Source organism: Anopheles merus, chromosome 3R (assembly GCF_017562075.2).
Source record: "Anopheles merus strain MAF chromosome 3R, AmerM5.1, whole genome shotgun sequence".
Classification (NCBI taxonomy): domain Eukaryota; kingdom Metazoa; phylum Arthropoda; class Insecta; order Diptera; family Culicidae; genus Anopheles; species Anopheles merus.
The window spans coordinates 5,499,073-5,516,625 of NC_054084.1; positions in this window are offsets into that span (position 1 = coordinate 5,499,073).

The window sequence follows — 17,553 nt, forward strand, 5'->3', positions numbered from 1 at the left end:
TTGCAGTTGCAGAAGATGATCGTGCGGTGGCGGCATTTGCATCACACCCGACGTCTCGCCCCACCGAACAATTGGAAAGGAATGATCGGCCGCTGCGAAGGTGAACGATTTTTGCGCCCGCGCGTGTGTTGGGTGAAGTTTATTTGCGGCAGCGATTGACACCGTACTGCCCCGTACGCCGGGGGGAACTCGGGGGGACGTTTGCGATCGTTTTGATCGTGCACGATTCGCGAGATGGAACGCGTTCGGGAGAAAAATGGCAAATTATGTTGTTAAATTATAGGAAATTCAGTGGTAATTAGAATTTTTCACAGCTAGAAGCAATGGACGCTTGTCCGCATTCCTCAGCAGTGAGCGGAGACACAGAAGTGATACTTTTTAAGTACCGCCATTGAGGGGATGTTTCGTAGTGAGAAGTGAGAGTAGATTCCCGCCGGTAAGTGTGGGAACTTTAAATGAAGGATATTAAATCTCCTCCGTGATGTATGACGATCGTTTGAGGGGTGGAATTTGTGAGTCTTGTAAGTGAAACGGTTCAACATTTGTTTGTTGCATTCTGGGGACAATGTTTTGTAATTTTACTTTAATTTTATGAGTATTTTGTACTCAATATTTCCATTCATACAATGCTACAAGTGTTCAAGAAACACAGACAATGTTGTTCGATTGTATGCTTGTTGAACGTAAATGAGCCTTATCGCCCTATTTACCATCCGCATCGCATCGGCCGTGTTTACACTCGCCTATTTGTTTACGAGATTTTCAAATCAAACAACTCGTAAAACCCTGCTAAGCCCGTCGAAAAGGGAGCCTTCATTCCGCGGCCGCCGTACCTGGCCAGCGGCGAACATTAGAGGTGCCATAAAATGTGATTGATTTCCTAGCTTTCGACACCGGAAGGCCTCTTTGAAGCATAAAAAAACAACGTAAAGGAAGGTATTCACTTACACCGAGCCCTGAGAAACAAACACGAACGCATACACGATACCGCACAAACAACTTCTCACCTTCCTTCCCTTCGGTTGGACGATATGCTTGCTAGTTTTTGTTTTTTGTTTGTTGCTTCTCCGCCCCAAACCATGTATGCTCAAGCAGTGCTGCAACACTGCACCATCAACATCGTCATCATCGTCTGCCGGGGCGGAAATAATAACGAGCGTAAAAATGGAGCATGGGAAATAAGCAACGTCCAAATACTGCACCAAATCTTCTCCCCCAAGTCTTTCTCCCTCTCCCTCTAGTTCACTTTTTGTCTCTCTCTTACTCTCTTGTGCGGCATGCTTTGCTCTATTTATTGCGAACGGCAGGTCCACAGGACTGGCAGGACTCGGTCAGGTTTCGTGGCACAGCGCGCCATAGGGGCCGCCGTCTGGTGTCTGGTGCAATCGTGAACGTTAAATAGAAGAGCATACTTGTTCGAGCTCAAAAGCGAAAGCACTAGCAAAAACCAATACCAACAAAAAGCAAGCAAGAAGCCTCAAGAACAAAGCTCAAGTACAACATCAACGCGGCCGCCACCGGGCGATCGTTCGTTGCATGCCATTTGCGTGAGTGCTGTGTTTTTTTGGATTCTTACTTTTCCCTCTCCTTTGCTCCATTTGTGTGTGTGTGTGTGTGTGTGTGTGTGTGTGTGTGTGTGTGTGTGTGTGTGTGTGTGTGTGTGTGTGTGTGTGTGTGTGTATCCTGTAAATCACACCTTTTGCCGGAACGATTCTCACCACGGCCGGTATGTGTGCTAAAGATGATCGGCCGCTCGGTTTATGCCTTTGGCCGTTGTGGTTCAATTCGCACCGCAAGCGCAAAGCCCCCGGGGGCGGAAAATGCACTTCACAGGCGTGTGTATTCATTTGTCCAGTTGTGTAGATTTGTCTCCCGGCTGTCGAGGTGGAACGGATGGGCATGCCTTTGATGACAAAAGAACAAACGGACAGCAAGACATTTCTGAAGGGCCGAAAGACGCAGTACGTGTGAGTGTCTGGGCTGCTACCTTTCGGCAATTGGAACAGCCGAGACTCAAAGGTTCATAAATAATAATGGAACTGAAACTGAATTTGGTTTATTGATTTCTTGAGTGCTCGAGTGTGTGACAAGTGTGGCCGAGGCGCGTTGCTAGTTGCTTGAATGATTTACATGCGCCCGGAATGCACCAAATGCATTGCAAGAAACGGAAATGTAAAGAAAAAACACAATTTTCTCATTTCCTTTTTGGCTCGTACTCTCCATTTGTCCAAAGTGTCACAAATGAATTGGTTCTAAAATATGTGCGGTGCAGCAAATTCCTCCAACACACACACAACACCCAGCACATGCAAACAAAAGCCCACAAAAAAAAAACGATGCCAACTCAACCGAGCGCACCTCCGAACCAAACGCCACAACATGAATCAATCTAAAGGCTCGGCAAGGGACCCTGACAGGATTTGCCTGCGGGAACCACTCGAAGCGCGATCGAAGCATTCTCGCGTTATTTCTCTCTCTCTCTCTCTCTCTCTCTCTCTCTCTCTCTCTCTCTCTCTCGCTCTCTCTTTCTCTCTTGCTCTCCCTGTGCACTGGAGGCCACATCCTTGCGGTCTGGTGGACGCGACCAACAACATGCAACATAATTTCCGAGGCATAAACATACAACCTGTCCCGCGCCCCGTTTATCCTCCGAAGTTCCCCATGCAAGACGAGCGTCACTTTTTTCCAACGTTCCGTACCTTGTTTGTCGTCCTCGTTTTTTTCGCTGCTGCTGCGAACCCTCCCCCTTCCCATTCCATTGTGTGCGGCACTGTCGGCGTCCGTCCGTGCGATGGTGTGGCAGGAACAAATAAAATGTAAACACCATCAGCATGATTCATTTGTCTTATTTGAATAAAACCACGCTCCACACGTTCCACACCCGGGTTCGGGCTGAGGCTTTTTTTTTGCTTTCTTCGCAGGTTGTGCGTTTTCCATGGCTCTCATGCTCTCCCTGCTCCCTGCTGGACGGCACCGGAACGGATTGCACGCGGCGAGGTTTTGCGTTTGCGCAAAGATTGTCCCTTTTTCTCTGGCCTGCGTTTTCTTTTTGTTTTCGCTCCATCCCTTTGCAGAAGGGTCTCGATTTCTGCTCGCTTTTCTTCCTGATCTTTCGCCAGTATGCAGCTTCCCTGCGCACTGCTTGGTTGCGCTCCCAAAACCAAGCTCCTGGTCGGAAAATGGCCGAAAAGCGAAAACAAAATCGTTGCTCGTTCAATACTGCAAGTGCAAGCAGGTTTGGCGATAGGGCTGAGGGCTTGGAAGAGTGGGGAAACGGGGGGATGGGGTTGGAGGATGGGGTAATGTTGATGCTGACGTTGTTGCTTCGGAAGCCTCGTGGATGCCTGCGAGCGATGCATGAAATTCAAACGGTTTGCTATAGGCTATCGCCGAACACGCACAGGTTGGTTGAAAATTTCCCGCAAATTATAAATCTTTGGAGAAAAAAAAGGATAAAATGCGAAAAAAAAAATGCAGATAATCATTAAAAAATCGAATTAGCTGTATCATGTTTTGTTAAGTCTTACTACTTTGCTAAATTATTTTTTTATTATTCAACGTTTCTGTAAATGTGTGTATGTTCTAGGTTTCTTTAAACCTAGATAAATGGATTTTGATTGCCTTTTTAATAGAAAATATTCGTGAATAATTTAAAAAAAAAACATGGGTGTTGAAAAGTGCGATGAAGAAAAAGAAACAAGTTGAGTGAGAATTAAAAAAAGGTACCGATTACTTTTCAAATCAACCTCAACCATGGCATGGCGCGAGCAGCCGAATACACCTCAACCCTCCAGTACAGCAACGCGATCCGCGATCAGTTATCGACTCTCGCCCAAGCGGCAAACAAAACCTCCGAAACAGATTGCGCTCGGCGTCCCTCGTCGATCGGTGCCAAGCGCGGAGTAGCCGGCGCAAAAGGGAAAAAGGGCCTGGTGCGAGCTGTTGCGACGCGGTCAACTCGAAAACGGGCTCTGCCAGCAATTCCCATCACCTTCACCCTCACGAATCACGAATGCATCAAGCAAAACGATTGCAAAACGGTCGTGAAAGATTTACCTCCTTCGCGACTCCTTGGAGCGGTGGGCTTCTTTCTGCCTTTCTTGCTTTCGGTTGCATTTGGTTGTTGCGTGGTGGCATCGGGGAATATTGAGCGACGACTGTACAAGCGTGGCACTTGGTTGGCCCTTGCCCAGGACACCAGCCACACAGTTCGACAGATAAAGAACGCAGATATTCAAATAAATTCTTCTCCAGTTTGTACGAAACGGAATCAATCTCCGGATGATATATTAAGCGCCGGGGCCCACCGTGGGCGCGTGGTGTAGTTTTTCCCCCCACTCCAGCTTGGGCAAAGGAAAGAGCGAAGAGGGGCACTGCCATCGGCTGCATTAGCATTCTATTTGTCTCCTTTGTTTCACAGTTGTAACATTTAAATTAAAAATCTTTCTTGACATAATAATTTGTCAACTTGATCTCTTTGATCTCGCTCGCCCCGTTTCTGCGCTGAACTGGGGGGCAACAGGTGGGCAAGAGGAGCGGCGAGTTGGCGCGTGTGTCACGAAGGAATGAAACAATTTGCAATAGCACCCGGTCCACGGCAAGTGGACAATGTCAATCCGGCAGATTGAATCAAGCGGTACGATCGTGATCGACATTTGCGTCGTGAGGAGATCTTGTCGAGCTGTCGCATTGAGCGTTGCAAGCGTTGAAGAACGAGCTGTAAGGGGATTGGGAGTTTTTTTGCTTGCTGCCCCTTTGCTGTCTTGCTGTCCATTGTTCTCGGGGAGAAATTGCAAAGCGATGGTAGAGAGGAGCACAAACCAACAAAAAAGCCCCAGGAACAGGAGTGGTGAACCTCCTGCGCAATTGCATCATTCTCTTTCACCGACATTCTCGACTCGACTCGGTGACAGTTCCCCCACCGATCCGACGCCGTCCACGCCGGCTGTCACCGGTGACAACTTTTCGCGCATTTTCACGCCACCCGTCGATCAACGTCGAGCGTGGTCGAGCGTTTTGCTGCGTCCAAAAACCGCAATGCGACGTACCCCAAAAACGCTATCGCTTTCGCATCGGTTTGTGAATCGGGAAAGAACACTGAAAAGTACAACTCAACCCACCTGTTTGCAATCACAGGTTCACTTTTACCTTGATTTACTCGTTTGTTTTGGTGCTTCCATTGTCGTTGTACTGAGTGTTTTGTTTCTTTCGATTTCGATTGTCTCTGCATTCGCGCGGCTTGATTTCGCGAGCGCAGTGGCACATTTGCACAGGAATGCGCGTTAATGCACCGGGAACGGTTCGCTCCCGGCGCACGGAAGGTGCAAGGTTCGTCGCTTGCGTCTCGGTTTCGACGCTCGGTCTTCCGTACCCACCGTAACGAAACGGGCGGCCCCGTTTTCGTGCACGCACTTTTTCCCCGTAATTTAAATGCGACCGGGAAGACGATCCTCCCGTGTGCTGTGGCAAATGACAGTGGTCTGCCACCAGTCCCGCTTCCCAACTGGCAGCGCGCGTTTCGATTTCAGTGTGGTATTCGATTGAGCGGTATTCGGTAATTTGAGACGCGTACAGCGAAACAGTAGCTGAGGGATATTGATTGCACAAATGAAGCAAAAGGTGATTGGTTTTAGCTGGCTGCAAAACGCAACACGCGAGTGGCAACGCGATGTGGCGCGTCGATACGATTAGCCGAACGAATCAATCGTTCCGCAGCATTTCTGCGCAGAGAGAAGCAAAACATAAAAATAAACGCACAGAGTTGAGTAACGAGCAGAGTGAGACGAGACGGGCTCGATTTACATGGTCGTTTCGTATCATGTCACCGTCGTCGTGGACAGGAGAGCCTTTTCCACCCGCCTCCACCCCAACCGGCCACGACCGTGTTAATGCGTTGTGCAACATTTTTCATTTTCATTAAGGCTAATGCTTTCACTACCATTAAGTTGAGTGATACAGTTGTTGTTTTTGGTTGTATTCCTTCACCGCTCTGTACCTCGTACTATATTGTTATCGTGTTCTTTTTTGAGCGTATGTGTGTGAGCCACGCTGGTGGGTAGTAAATCTAGTTTGTGGGATTATTTATTACGTATTTTAGTGAGCGTACTTTAAAAGGCATAATTGGCAAGCGAAAGCTGTTTTGCTCGACAAAAAAGAGGTTAATACCTTATTGCCTCATTGCAACAGTTCAGCACGGTTTTGGGAGGGTGAAGCTCACGGTTTGTCTTCTGCAACAAATTAGTCTGCAATCAAATCAACGACAAAATTCCTTTGACTTGTATTTCAAACTGCATGCGTGATTGAGCTTGTCCAAAGTAAACAGCAGAGAGCACGGAGCGGATGATAGCGGCATGATACGCTCAGCCGTCGCCCGGATTGGGGATAAATATTTTCCCTCCTGAGCTCAACTAATTGTTTACTAAATAATCACTTCGCGCTCCGGTTCCTTCGACAGCGTGTTGACGGGCGGCTGAGTTACCGTGCGTGCGCCCAGTCACACAACGCACAGCAACGCACTACAAATACATCCGCTCCGTCACGCGGTACTCGCACGCCATCAAAACCCATCACTTGACCCCGGCAGCCTCGTTTAAAGCCCAATCAGGCCAGATTCACCCGTTCGTTCGCCGACGACGCCGATCAAGCCGTTGTCATCGTACCATTACGTCGTGAGGCTCAAACACACAGAAGAAAGAAAAAAACGGGATCGAGAACACAATCGGAAAGGGTCCGAACGAGCGGGGATAGTTTGTTGGATAAACAGCTTCGCCCGGGCTACAATGCGTTCGATTGTTTGCTTTCTTCCTGCTTGGCATCTTCGAGATGCCCGTGTATAGTATTACGAAGGCTTGTGGATCGCCGTGGCGTTGTGGTGTGTCCGAAATTGAAACTATCCAAAGCACCGAGCGATGCGACTACAACAGCAAGCGCAAATCTGAGCGAAAGCAGCCCTGACAGTGTTTGGTGAAGCGTGTGAGACTACTCGGCTAGACTCCACCCGGGACCGAGAGGTGATCCTCAAGGCAGGCCACAAAAGGGGAGTTGTAGACTTGAGACTCTCAAGAGCATAATGTTGCGGATCTGGCGAGAGGCAGCCGCGTTCGTGTTGATAAAATTCGAGTCATTCTCGATCAAAACTCACCACCCTCAACCTCAACCGCCAGCCTACGGCCAACGATGGGACGAAAGCCGGGGAACGACATAAATGTCAGGCACCTTCAATACTGCCACGCCACGGTGTCAAGTGTTCGCCCTCGTCTTGCGCAGTGGTGAAACGCTCTCTTGCACTCTCGGTTTGTTATTATTACTTTCATCATTCTACGTGCGCTAGAGCTCACGATGCTGTTGAAGTAATCCTCTGTGCGTGTGTGTGTGTGTGTGTGTGTGTCTGCATGCTTCTAATGCGCTCTGGCAGGCCCCGGCAAGATCTCATCATCATTCTTGCTTCGCGTGCTTCAAACCCGCTCTCCGGACCTGGAGCCCCCGATAGTTGGGTAAATATTTATTCAAATAATCCCATTCACCTTCCCCGAAGCGCTTGATGAGCTCCACCAGAACGCAGTCACACTTATAGGCCCTCCCTGCCCTCCCCAGGCCCACGCTTTCAATGGCCGATCAATGGTCGAGGTGCGTGTGCGTGATTGTCCGATACGGGTGAAGTGACTGGAGCGGCGGGAAAATTGTTGAAAAGTAACGCAAACGGACACAAAGTGTGGCCTAACGAACTCTGAGACCTTCGGGGACAATGCACGCTCGATGACACTGCAACTAAGCGCGGCCGGAGACGGGAAGGAGATACCCTGTGCGTGGTTGATGCATTTAGAGCAGTGCGGTGTTGTTTGGATGGAAAAGCTTGATTCCGTCATCTTGTTTACGCTTCGCTTTGTGGCCCGGCCATGCACAGGAAGCGAAGTTTTCCCCGTTGATTAAAAGTAAGCACGGTGAGCGTGTATAAATCAACCACCTTCAGCAGTTCAGTTTTAATGCGGAATGACTGTCTGGAAAGTGGAACATTCTTGCAACGCACCAGAAGGAAACACTGTGCTGTTTGATACTTGGGCTAACCCGCGCTCCGGTTTCGACGACCGATGTACCTTCGGGGGAAAATGGTCTCCTCTGTGCCACATTTTCCAGATAAACATCACTCCACGATCACTCTTCCTGCTGGTTGCACAGATTTTCGGTCAGTTGTGTTTACTCGCTATTAAAGCGGGTAGGCAATTTTCGGCAACCCCCGAAGCCCGCACAACCGAAGCCACTCGCTCAGTCACTTATCAGCACTTTGCCATCGAGAACCACGAACCAGCTCCAGCGGTTCCCGACAAAAGGCGCAAACGCCGCAACTGTACGCGCGGATTCATAATTTAGGATTCACGCGGAATCGATCCCACCGATCCGCAAGTTCAAGTATCGTCACCTCGGGGCAATTCCTCTACATTGTAGGCACGGAAACGTTTAGTAAGATCATTTAACGCTCCGACTCTTTCGCTCCGTCCGCACTGAGCGCCCGGTCGTGAGCGATCCCCTTTCGGTAGGAACCGTTGCCAATCCTGCCAAACGTTTTGTGTCCTCCGGTGGCCGCCGGAGCACCGTCGCCGTCGTCGTCGTCGTCGAACGTGAGGGATGAATATCATTAAGGTAATTTTCCTTTAATCAAATAATTGCTATCGCGATCACGGAGCTGGACCGGGGTTTGGGTGCATCAAACTGGAGGAAAACCGTTTCCCAACCTCTCTTTCTCTCTCTCTCTCTCTCTCTCTCTCTCTCTCTCTCTCTCTCCCTTTCTCTTTGATCGAATGTCGCTCGCTGAAGGGCTTGTTGGAAGGTTGCTTTCCGTGTGCGTTTTGCGGTTTTTGCTTTAACGGCTCGAGAGTTTCTCCATCCCGAAGGGCCCCAGTTTCGCTGGCAAACACAGCCCAGGATGGTGGTGTCTTTTGTTCTAGAGCGGTGGCCTGGCGTGTCACGGGAGACGGGAGGGGCTTTTTGCTTTCCGGCTGTGAAACCGAGCTTAATGCCCGGGTGAACGCGCGCTCTCGTTCAATGGGTAGTTATTATTTTATTATCCCTGGTTCGCCGGCGACGAACCCCGCGCGCGGCGAAGGTAAGGCTGGCGGCTGGGTGGTGCTGAAAGGTGAAGAATGTGCGGGCATGAATTTAGAACGACCGACAAACACCTTCCGGCTTCTGTAAGGAGCTGGTCTGGGGCGGAACAAAAAACGTCAAAACAAAGACACCGAAACGCGGCGAAAGGGCGAACGCCGGTCGGTTGGTGTTTTGGTAGGTTAAAAAAGTTAATTTCCCTTTTTTTCTCTCTCGTTCTCAGGGATGAGTGGGAATCGTGCATGGTTGGTTGTTGAGTGGCAAAAGGACGGCAAGCATTAGAAAGGTTGAGGAGAGCAGTTTTTGGATGTGAATTTCGAAATGAGTCGCATTGAAAAGGGTTGAAATCTTAATGTTTTCCAATTTATAGATTTTTGAACATAAATCATAGAATCTCATCAACTTAGGATCTCCACAAATGAGGTTATGCCTTCAAAAACTAGCGAAGCGGTATTTTGTGCTTTATGATAGAATCCAATTGCTGGAACAACGGATGCTTTAATCCGTTCTGGCCATTTTATTGTTGAATGCCTTACTCATCGGCCTATGGATTTATTCTTTGAGCAATTAAAAATATTATTACCATCCCAACATGAACACAGATATCAGATCTAGCGGTCCAGTTAGCCATAAAAGTTGACCTCTTCTCCCTGTCCAGATTGCTTAAATCTGTGGCGGTTTATTCCGTACAGACAAAAAACGTGTTCTATGATTTACGATGCTCTTTTTCTACTTTTGATTAAAGAAAAAGGCAGTGTGGAAAGGAGTACATTAACATTCCATCGAAAACATCCCTCATCGAAAGCATGGGCGCATCAATACACGGCACCGTCGGCGAGGGGATAAGAAAATCGATCAGCATTAAAAAATGCGAGACCGCCAAAAACGACCACTTCCTCTCTGCGACCACTCCGCGAGCGAGCAGGGGAAACAGTTTTCGTACGGAATTTCTAAGCTGGAATTCATCTTTCGAATGAGGTTCCTCGTTTGGTGGTTAACTGTCATAAGCCTAATCGAATCAACAGCCGTGCCTTACTACTCCCGTTACCCTTCGCCCTCTCCCCAAAACGGTTGATGATGTGCCAGTGCCATTGTGTCGCCATGATTGGGAGAAGTTCCTCCGCAAAATCTACCCCGTGCCATTCCTTGCCCGAGCGCTAGGTGACAAGAACACTCACATCGTGCGCCGTGTGATCGAACGATCGAATGATTCCCGCTGTAGCTGCTTGCCTCGCTCCTGTCCCCTCCGGAATGAGGAAATCTCCCCCCTACACGCGGTCCAACTAATTTCGTTTGCGTCCTAAACACCTTGAGACCTGTCAAACCGTAGCCGGCCGTCCGGCCCGCCGTCCGATCCGTCCACGCCGAAGGTCCGAAAAACAGCGCTTGATGTGTATAAATATTGATTTTATGATTTTCCAAATTTATGATCTAACGTCAATATAATGTCTTGTTGAGCATCGGTAACATTTCTCAAGTGCTGGTGCGATCGATCCGGGCGACGCGCGAGCTCGCGCGTTTGTATTTGTGTGTTACCTTTTTTTTTGCTTCTCTTTCCCCTTGCGCTCCTACCAGGCTCGTTGGTGATGGCGCGGCTCGAACCTCTTCGCCATCGATGGTCAGTGGATCAACACTCGGTGGTCTTTTCGGGTTTTGTTGAGTCTTACTCTTCATCTTTCTCCCTTATCCCAACCCGATCAGTAACGCAAGGGAACGGCGGAAGAGAGCGGGAGTGGGGCAAAGGGAGTGAATTTTAATCCAAACTGCTCTATTCGGGGCGAGCGCGAACCATCTCCTAACTTCACGACTTTCCGGGCGCAGATCGTTTCGATTTCTATCGTTCTTTGGCTACAAAGCGCACACACACCCCCGTCACCGGGCGGGTTTGTCCTGTTTAGCGTTTGAGGATGTCTTCCGTCCACCTCATCGGCCGAAAACCAGCGACTTCTCCGCTAGCGTGGACTTTTGATCGATACTCTCAAATTTCAAAAATGGTATTGTACCTTTCCCGAGCCTGCAACGGGGGGCTGGGTATGGTTGGGCAGGCTTCGACAAAGGAACGGGGAGTTGATTGCGCCCGCGAGAACAAGATCGATCGCCGTTTGCCGTTGTCAAATCAAATCCAATGATCGAACCGACACACACACACACCAAACTGAGCCGGACCGCGAAGATCGGCGTGCGAAGATCTACCGCGGCGCTGGTCGGCAGCGCGCCAGAGGAAATCTAATTTGTGTTTTGATGTGCGTTCGAATCGGGCGCAAGATTTATGCGCCGTTGCGGGTTTGCGGGAAGTGTGGACGAGGGAGGCTTTGTTTTCTCGAGAGCTTGAGCGCTTGATGGGGTTCGCTTTGGGTGGGATCACATCTTTAGGGTTGATGGCCGAAGTTGTCGTGGCTGTGGTGCGAGATTGGGGTGGGAGACGATCAGGATGAGGAGTTGGAGAGTTTTTGGAGGAGATTTCCAATGCAGGAGATCGTGATCTATGCCTATGAAGTTTGTGTTGAGAAACAAATTAGCATGATCTATATTCTTGTGAAATTCGGCAACAGCCTAGAAGTGATTCATGTTTGTGTGAATATTACAATTTAACATAGAAGGATCGGAACTTTTAAAGAGAAATCGTACAAACATGATGTGCAATCCTTAATTAAGTACGATCAAAGTTGAAGCCGATCGTTCATTACAAAGGTTCTTCATCCCAAAACTACATCCACCTGATCGAATCAAATCCTTTTGTGTTTGTGTGCTTCTATGTGAGCATGATGTTTTATATAAAAAAAGAAACCTCGGTTTAGTTCTATGCAAGGCAGCAAGAGTCAGAGTTCCGTTTGAGCTCACACAAAAAAATTCCTCGATCTCGATGCATTCCTTACTCCGTCTATCTGTTAGTGGCTAGTTCCGCTCAAAATAGAGATGAAGAGAAAATTAGGAGCGCAACCCACACTAATGTAGGCCAATTCACAACCGTACAGGATGTTCTCCTTGCGACCCAATCCCTGGATGAGTCTTCGCTTTCAGTCGGCTACTCCCATTCAATTAGAACGAGCAGCAGCAGCAGCTTGAATTATGTTTCATCCCTCCCCCAGTATGATTCAAGTTTGTGAAGTTCTCGATTTCCACCAACTGCCGGCGTTTAGGGAAGGAGTGTATTTCTTCACGCCATATTAAGGCACGAGCAAGAACACGGTGTGGCTGCACAGCCGTAGCTAGGAATGCTTCGTGTCAACGGTGCGCAGGTTAATGGATGCCAGTTCAGGGTTCAGATCTAAGAGAAAAGAAACGTGGAAAGGGAACAGACACATTACAAACACGCCCGCCATGAGGTCTGGTAACGACGAACTCGCTGCATTGTGAGCGAAGGAAGCCTTGTCGAAAGCGCGAGCTCTAATTGAACAGCTGGAGGCAATGAAATCGAACTCATCGCTACAGATGCAGCTGGAATGTGATGAAAATGGCATTTGAGGGAATTGGGAAGATGATATAGAGAATTGGAGCGTTAGAATAACTGAGAAAAAGCATACGATTCAACTAAAATGCTGAATTTCGTAAGCCTCAGTTCTTAACAATTTCTCTAGTATAGTGGAATAGACATTCCACGGTGAGACTAGCAAGAAAAAGCTATGAAAGTATTCAAATGCTAATCAGAAGGTACAAAAAACGCACCTCCAAACGCCATCTCGCTATCGATCCTATTAGAAACTATATTCAAATCGTCCATAAACGTCTGCCCCGCATCGTCCCGGTCAAAATTAACGTTTTGGTGCCAGTCTGGGCCAGAATGGTTCAAACTCGTAAAAGTCACTTTACCGAAAGTAGATTTATGTATTTTCGCTTTCTTTTCATCGACGATCGTGGCCCGTCCAATAAAACTGGGCTGAGCTTTTCCCAAACACACCGTCACCGGTGTTATCCTCGGGATGCGTTTCCATGGTCCCCATGCATACAGACGAGAGCAGTGTGTGTATTACTATTTTGCCATCTGTTTTACTAACTGCGTTACGGTGATGGTAAATTCATTCCACTGTTCCCGTCTGTTGAACCTTTTCCCGTCTGTTGAAGCGTTTTGTTCGCGCAAACGCTTATCTGGCTGCGTATTTCAACCGAAATGGCCATGGAAGGCAAGAAATTTGCTATACAAACCCATCGCTCGCTTCACTCGTTTCACTCTGCGCAGCTTCACCAGAATGTCGGGCTGGAACGACATTTTATGATCGCGTGAAATTTTATGGACCATCTTCCCTCAACGTCCCATATTGTCCCCGAATTAAAGGGTTTGCTTTCGCAGCCAACAAGCCACTTGGAAGCCCACGTTCCTACGGAAATAGTTTTGCTTTTTTAATGTGTTAACGACCACCGCAACGGGCTGTTAGGGGGTGGGACTGGTGGAAAAATAATCCCAACACCGATGCGGGAAAGGCTAACGCCAGTGGGCAGTGGTATTCGGAACTTTACACTAATGTGTCGTTTTGTTTGGGAAGGAGAATTATTGCCAGCCTGTGAGCGAGAAGTAGCGTTTCGATCCAGCCTGCTCGGGTGTTGATGGGAAGGGAAGCCATAATCGTTGACAAAATGGGAATGATGGCTTATTGTGTTACTGTGGCTCCAGTCAATCCTCTGGCGCGTTGTAGAACTTTCCCGGCCTCATGCGAGGACACGAGTGCTTATGCCGGCGGGGTCGAAGTTGTAGCATTGTTGCGTGTCCGGACTTGGAAACGAGTGTCATACTGGTACGGTCAATCATCTTTACGTGAGGCTGGGTGAGATGCTTTCATTTTAATGTTCTATTTCCACCCTGCACCAACCGGCGATATCCAAAATCCTATCGAGGCAAATAAAACGAATTAAGCATGTGGGAGTAGCAAATGGCTGGAAACGCCGCAACGGCCACCCAATTCTGCCGTGTGCTTTCGATCGTTTGGAGCGCGTTTATCGATTGGAAGGATTTTTATTGATTTGTTCGAGCAGTTTTGAGGGGGTCCAGGAATTGGGGGGGGGGGGGGGGCGATTTAATCCGTCGCCGAATGGACACCTTGTCCGGGCGACCACGGGGATGATAATAGGATTCTGGTTTATGTTTGGCGCGTTTGTTTGGCCGCACCGGTCAAAACTGTTGTTGGCTGGCCGTAAATCATACCGACATTTCCACCCGGGTAAATCACACACACGCAAAGTCCACCAGACCGTCTGACCTCGTTATTATTTATGCTATTGGATTTCATCGATACCCGGTGGTGCGGCACGCGGAACATGTTTTAATGGATTTTCACTGCTTCACGCCAAAAGATACCGTTACTGATTAGATGCGCACAAGCGCGGGCGCTAGAAAATGCCAGCCAAAACAACAGCACACGCTTGTCGTCTTAACGGGACGTGTGGATCCTTTGCTAAGCAACAGGCGCATATTGAGGACAACAGCTTGCAACAGCAGCAGCAGCAAAAAACTATTCAAAATGGGAATAATTTAAACAGAAGAAAACGCGCACCACGATCAATATGCTGCCAGGCGGCTGTGCAGTGGCTTGCGATGCATTAAAGATGGCGCTATCAAATTTGTCTGGTACCCCGATGTCGATCGGTCGCTCTCTCTCGGTGCCGGGAGAGCTTTTGCAACCACAGTACCTTCAATGTGAGATCACGTACGCCGCTACCTACTCGAAGCTTCCTTTCCTTCGACCATCGTTCGCCGTCATCGGGAGCAATCATCGTCACCGGCGCGGTTCGTCAAGTCTTCATCGTCAAGGATCGTTCGATCAGCGGTAAACGTAAATGAACTTTAAAACTTCCTTTCCCCTGAGCAATTTCTGCCCATTGCCCGCTTCCCGTACCTCACGAACGGGCGAGTCCTGCTTGCAGTAGTTGCGTTTTTGTCGTCGCCATATCGGACCCTTTTTTTCGGCGATTCGCTGCTATACTCACCGAGTTCCTTTGGAGCGTTCATAAGTTCGTCATCGTCATGTCTCGATGTCTCTTTTTATTCTCCTCCCATCCGGGGCCGGGAGAGTTGCACACATACGCCGGCACCATCGTCGATTCAATTGGCACACACAGACACACACACACACACGGTGGGAAATCGTACCACATTCTGACAAATCGAACTCCACCCCGGCCAAACCAGTATGTGTCCAGTTTGGTGTGGCGGGTCCGAAAGGTTTCCAGCAGCCCAAAACTACCAATCCAGCCGGCCGTGGTTGGCTTTGCCGGCACCGCGCTCGTTTTTTTTGCGCTCCATCATTTTCGTCAGTGTCCGGGCGCAGTCAAAAATCAGGTTCGTCGCTTTCGGCGCAAATCTTTCTCTCGGCCTCGGCAAAGTGAGGGTCCGATTGTTTGTTCTTGTGTTTCTTGCTTTCTTTCGGTTTTCTTCTTTCCTCTCAATTCGCTGCGAGAAAGAGTTTGATTTCCGCTTCAATTTTCGCTCCCCTCACCCTCCGTTCTCCTCCACTGATCGCATTTTTGCCTGACGCGCTGACATTCCGCGAAACGGTTTCGGCCAGGGGCTCCATTCCGTGGGGAGATGTCTTGAGTGCGCCGAGTCCACGGTCTCGGCTTGCTGTCACTGCACCGGACGGAGTGGACGGAGCCTCGGCGGAGACGCGAGCGCTTTCGCGCTGTTGGCTGTCTCTCGGCTTTTATGATGATTCTTGTTATAGTTATTAATTTAAACCGAAAAACGTTAAACGAAATCAAACACTTTGCACACACACATTCAGAGAGACAGGCAGACCGGGATCGGGAGTGCACAAATGAGAGCGACGCACCAGTGCCATTGGGTAATGCCGATGGCGGTGATGGCGGTTCAGCGAGCGCAGGATCTGCTTGGCTGTCGGTTCAGTATATTTTTTTTTTTGCACAGGGAAAGGGTCATGCAGCTGGCTGTCTACCGTACCGAAGCCGATTGGATGGGTGTGATTTTTTGCTCTGTCTCTTTTGCGAATCACTTATTTGTTGATTCGTTTGATTTTCGGGGATTGCCCGATGAATGAAAAGGAATGGAATGCGATTGGGAAAAAAGCAGCTAAACCAATGGCAAGAGAGACTTGTACTAGATTTTAAGGGCAAAGAACGGGAAAGTGCATTGCACCGCAGTGTACCTTCAAGTGAGGAATTTGACGCAAAATGCTTGACAGCCGATTTGTCAGTGTCATTAATTGCACACTGCATGGATGCGGTAGCGATCGCAACGATAGCAAAGCAGTCCCCGTCACGGTAAATGAAGATCTGCCTGTGCCCTGGCGAGCGTTTTGCAGCGCTTGCATTTAAAGATGTTCCAAACCTCCTGCAAAGCATCAGCTATCTACCGATCAATAATCATCCTCCCGTGAGATCGATCGTAGTACTGGGCAACACGTAAGCCACGTTCTACCGATAGTTGACGGTTGGACTGTGAAGCGAGCGGAAGAAGAAGAGAAAAAAAACCCACCCAATGCACCCACCAGAAGTGCATGAAACCAATTCAGGCAGGTTGTGTGATTGCTTTACACCCTGGCCACAAACCAGTGCCATTTGATCGGCCTCTCCCCACTGTGTGCGCGGTGGGAAGTGAACCCTTGCCAGGAATCTTAATCTTCAAACGGATGATGATCTTCAGCCGCTGACTGGTTGACCAGGGGCTACCCTGCATCCACCAGCACCGAACGGATCGGACACAGTGTGAGCTTATGCGAACCCCCCTCTCCTTCCTTCCCATTCTTTGTCTGTGTGTCTCATTTCCGCCATGCGTCGGACGGAATCAGTCGGGCGATGATGAACGTTCCGCTGGTGACATTTTGACAGCCGTAATCAAGCGAAAACACGATGTACTGTCAGCTACTGGAAGCCTTAATCGGTTTCCCAGTCCCTCCCGAAACGGGAGGCAGCCTCGAGAAGGGCAAACAGATGAAGTGAGTCCGAAAAATAAGAGCTAATGGCAGAAAAGAAGCCAATCAGTGGTGATCGGTAAGGAAGGTGATACTGTACCGACTGCAGAATAATCTTTGCAAAACAACTGCATTCTTTCGTGCCTTTTTTTAGTTGTTCTAGTGAAAGAGAATTGATCAAGTTTTACGATCAAACAGCGCTTTAGTCCACTTGTGTTCGCGGGAGGGAATATAAACGTGTCGCCAAAAATAGCGGCCAAACCAACACTCCCCCAAAAATCCCGATGGCATGCTGCTTATGGAAATAGGATTTCTTATTATGATTATATGCACCCATTAGTATGCCAATGTAGCGGCCGTTCGGAACCGGCACCGCTTTTTTGCTGGAGCCGTTTTTCTTTCGCTGGCCTGCTCTGCTTGACACGCGGGACCACCGCCGGTGACTCACTGATAAAGCGTTGTGCAAAATTAAGTTCTTCTTGTAATGGTATCTCACACGTCCGCTTCAAATATTCCAAAACCGATCGTTCGGATGCTCGTTCGCTGTCCCCCTTCTTCTTCGGCCATGCCTCCTTATCGATCGAACGCCTAGATG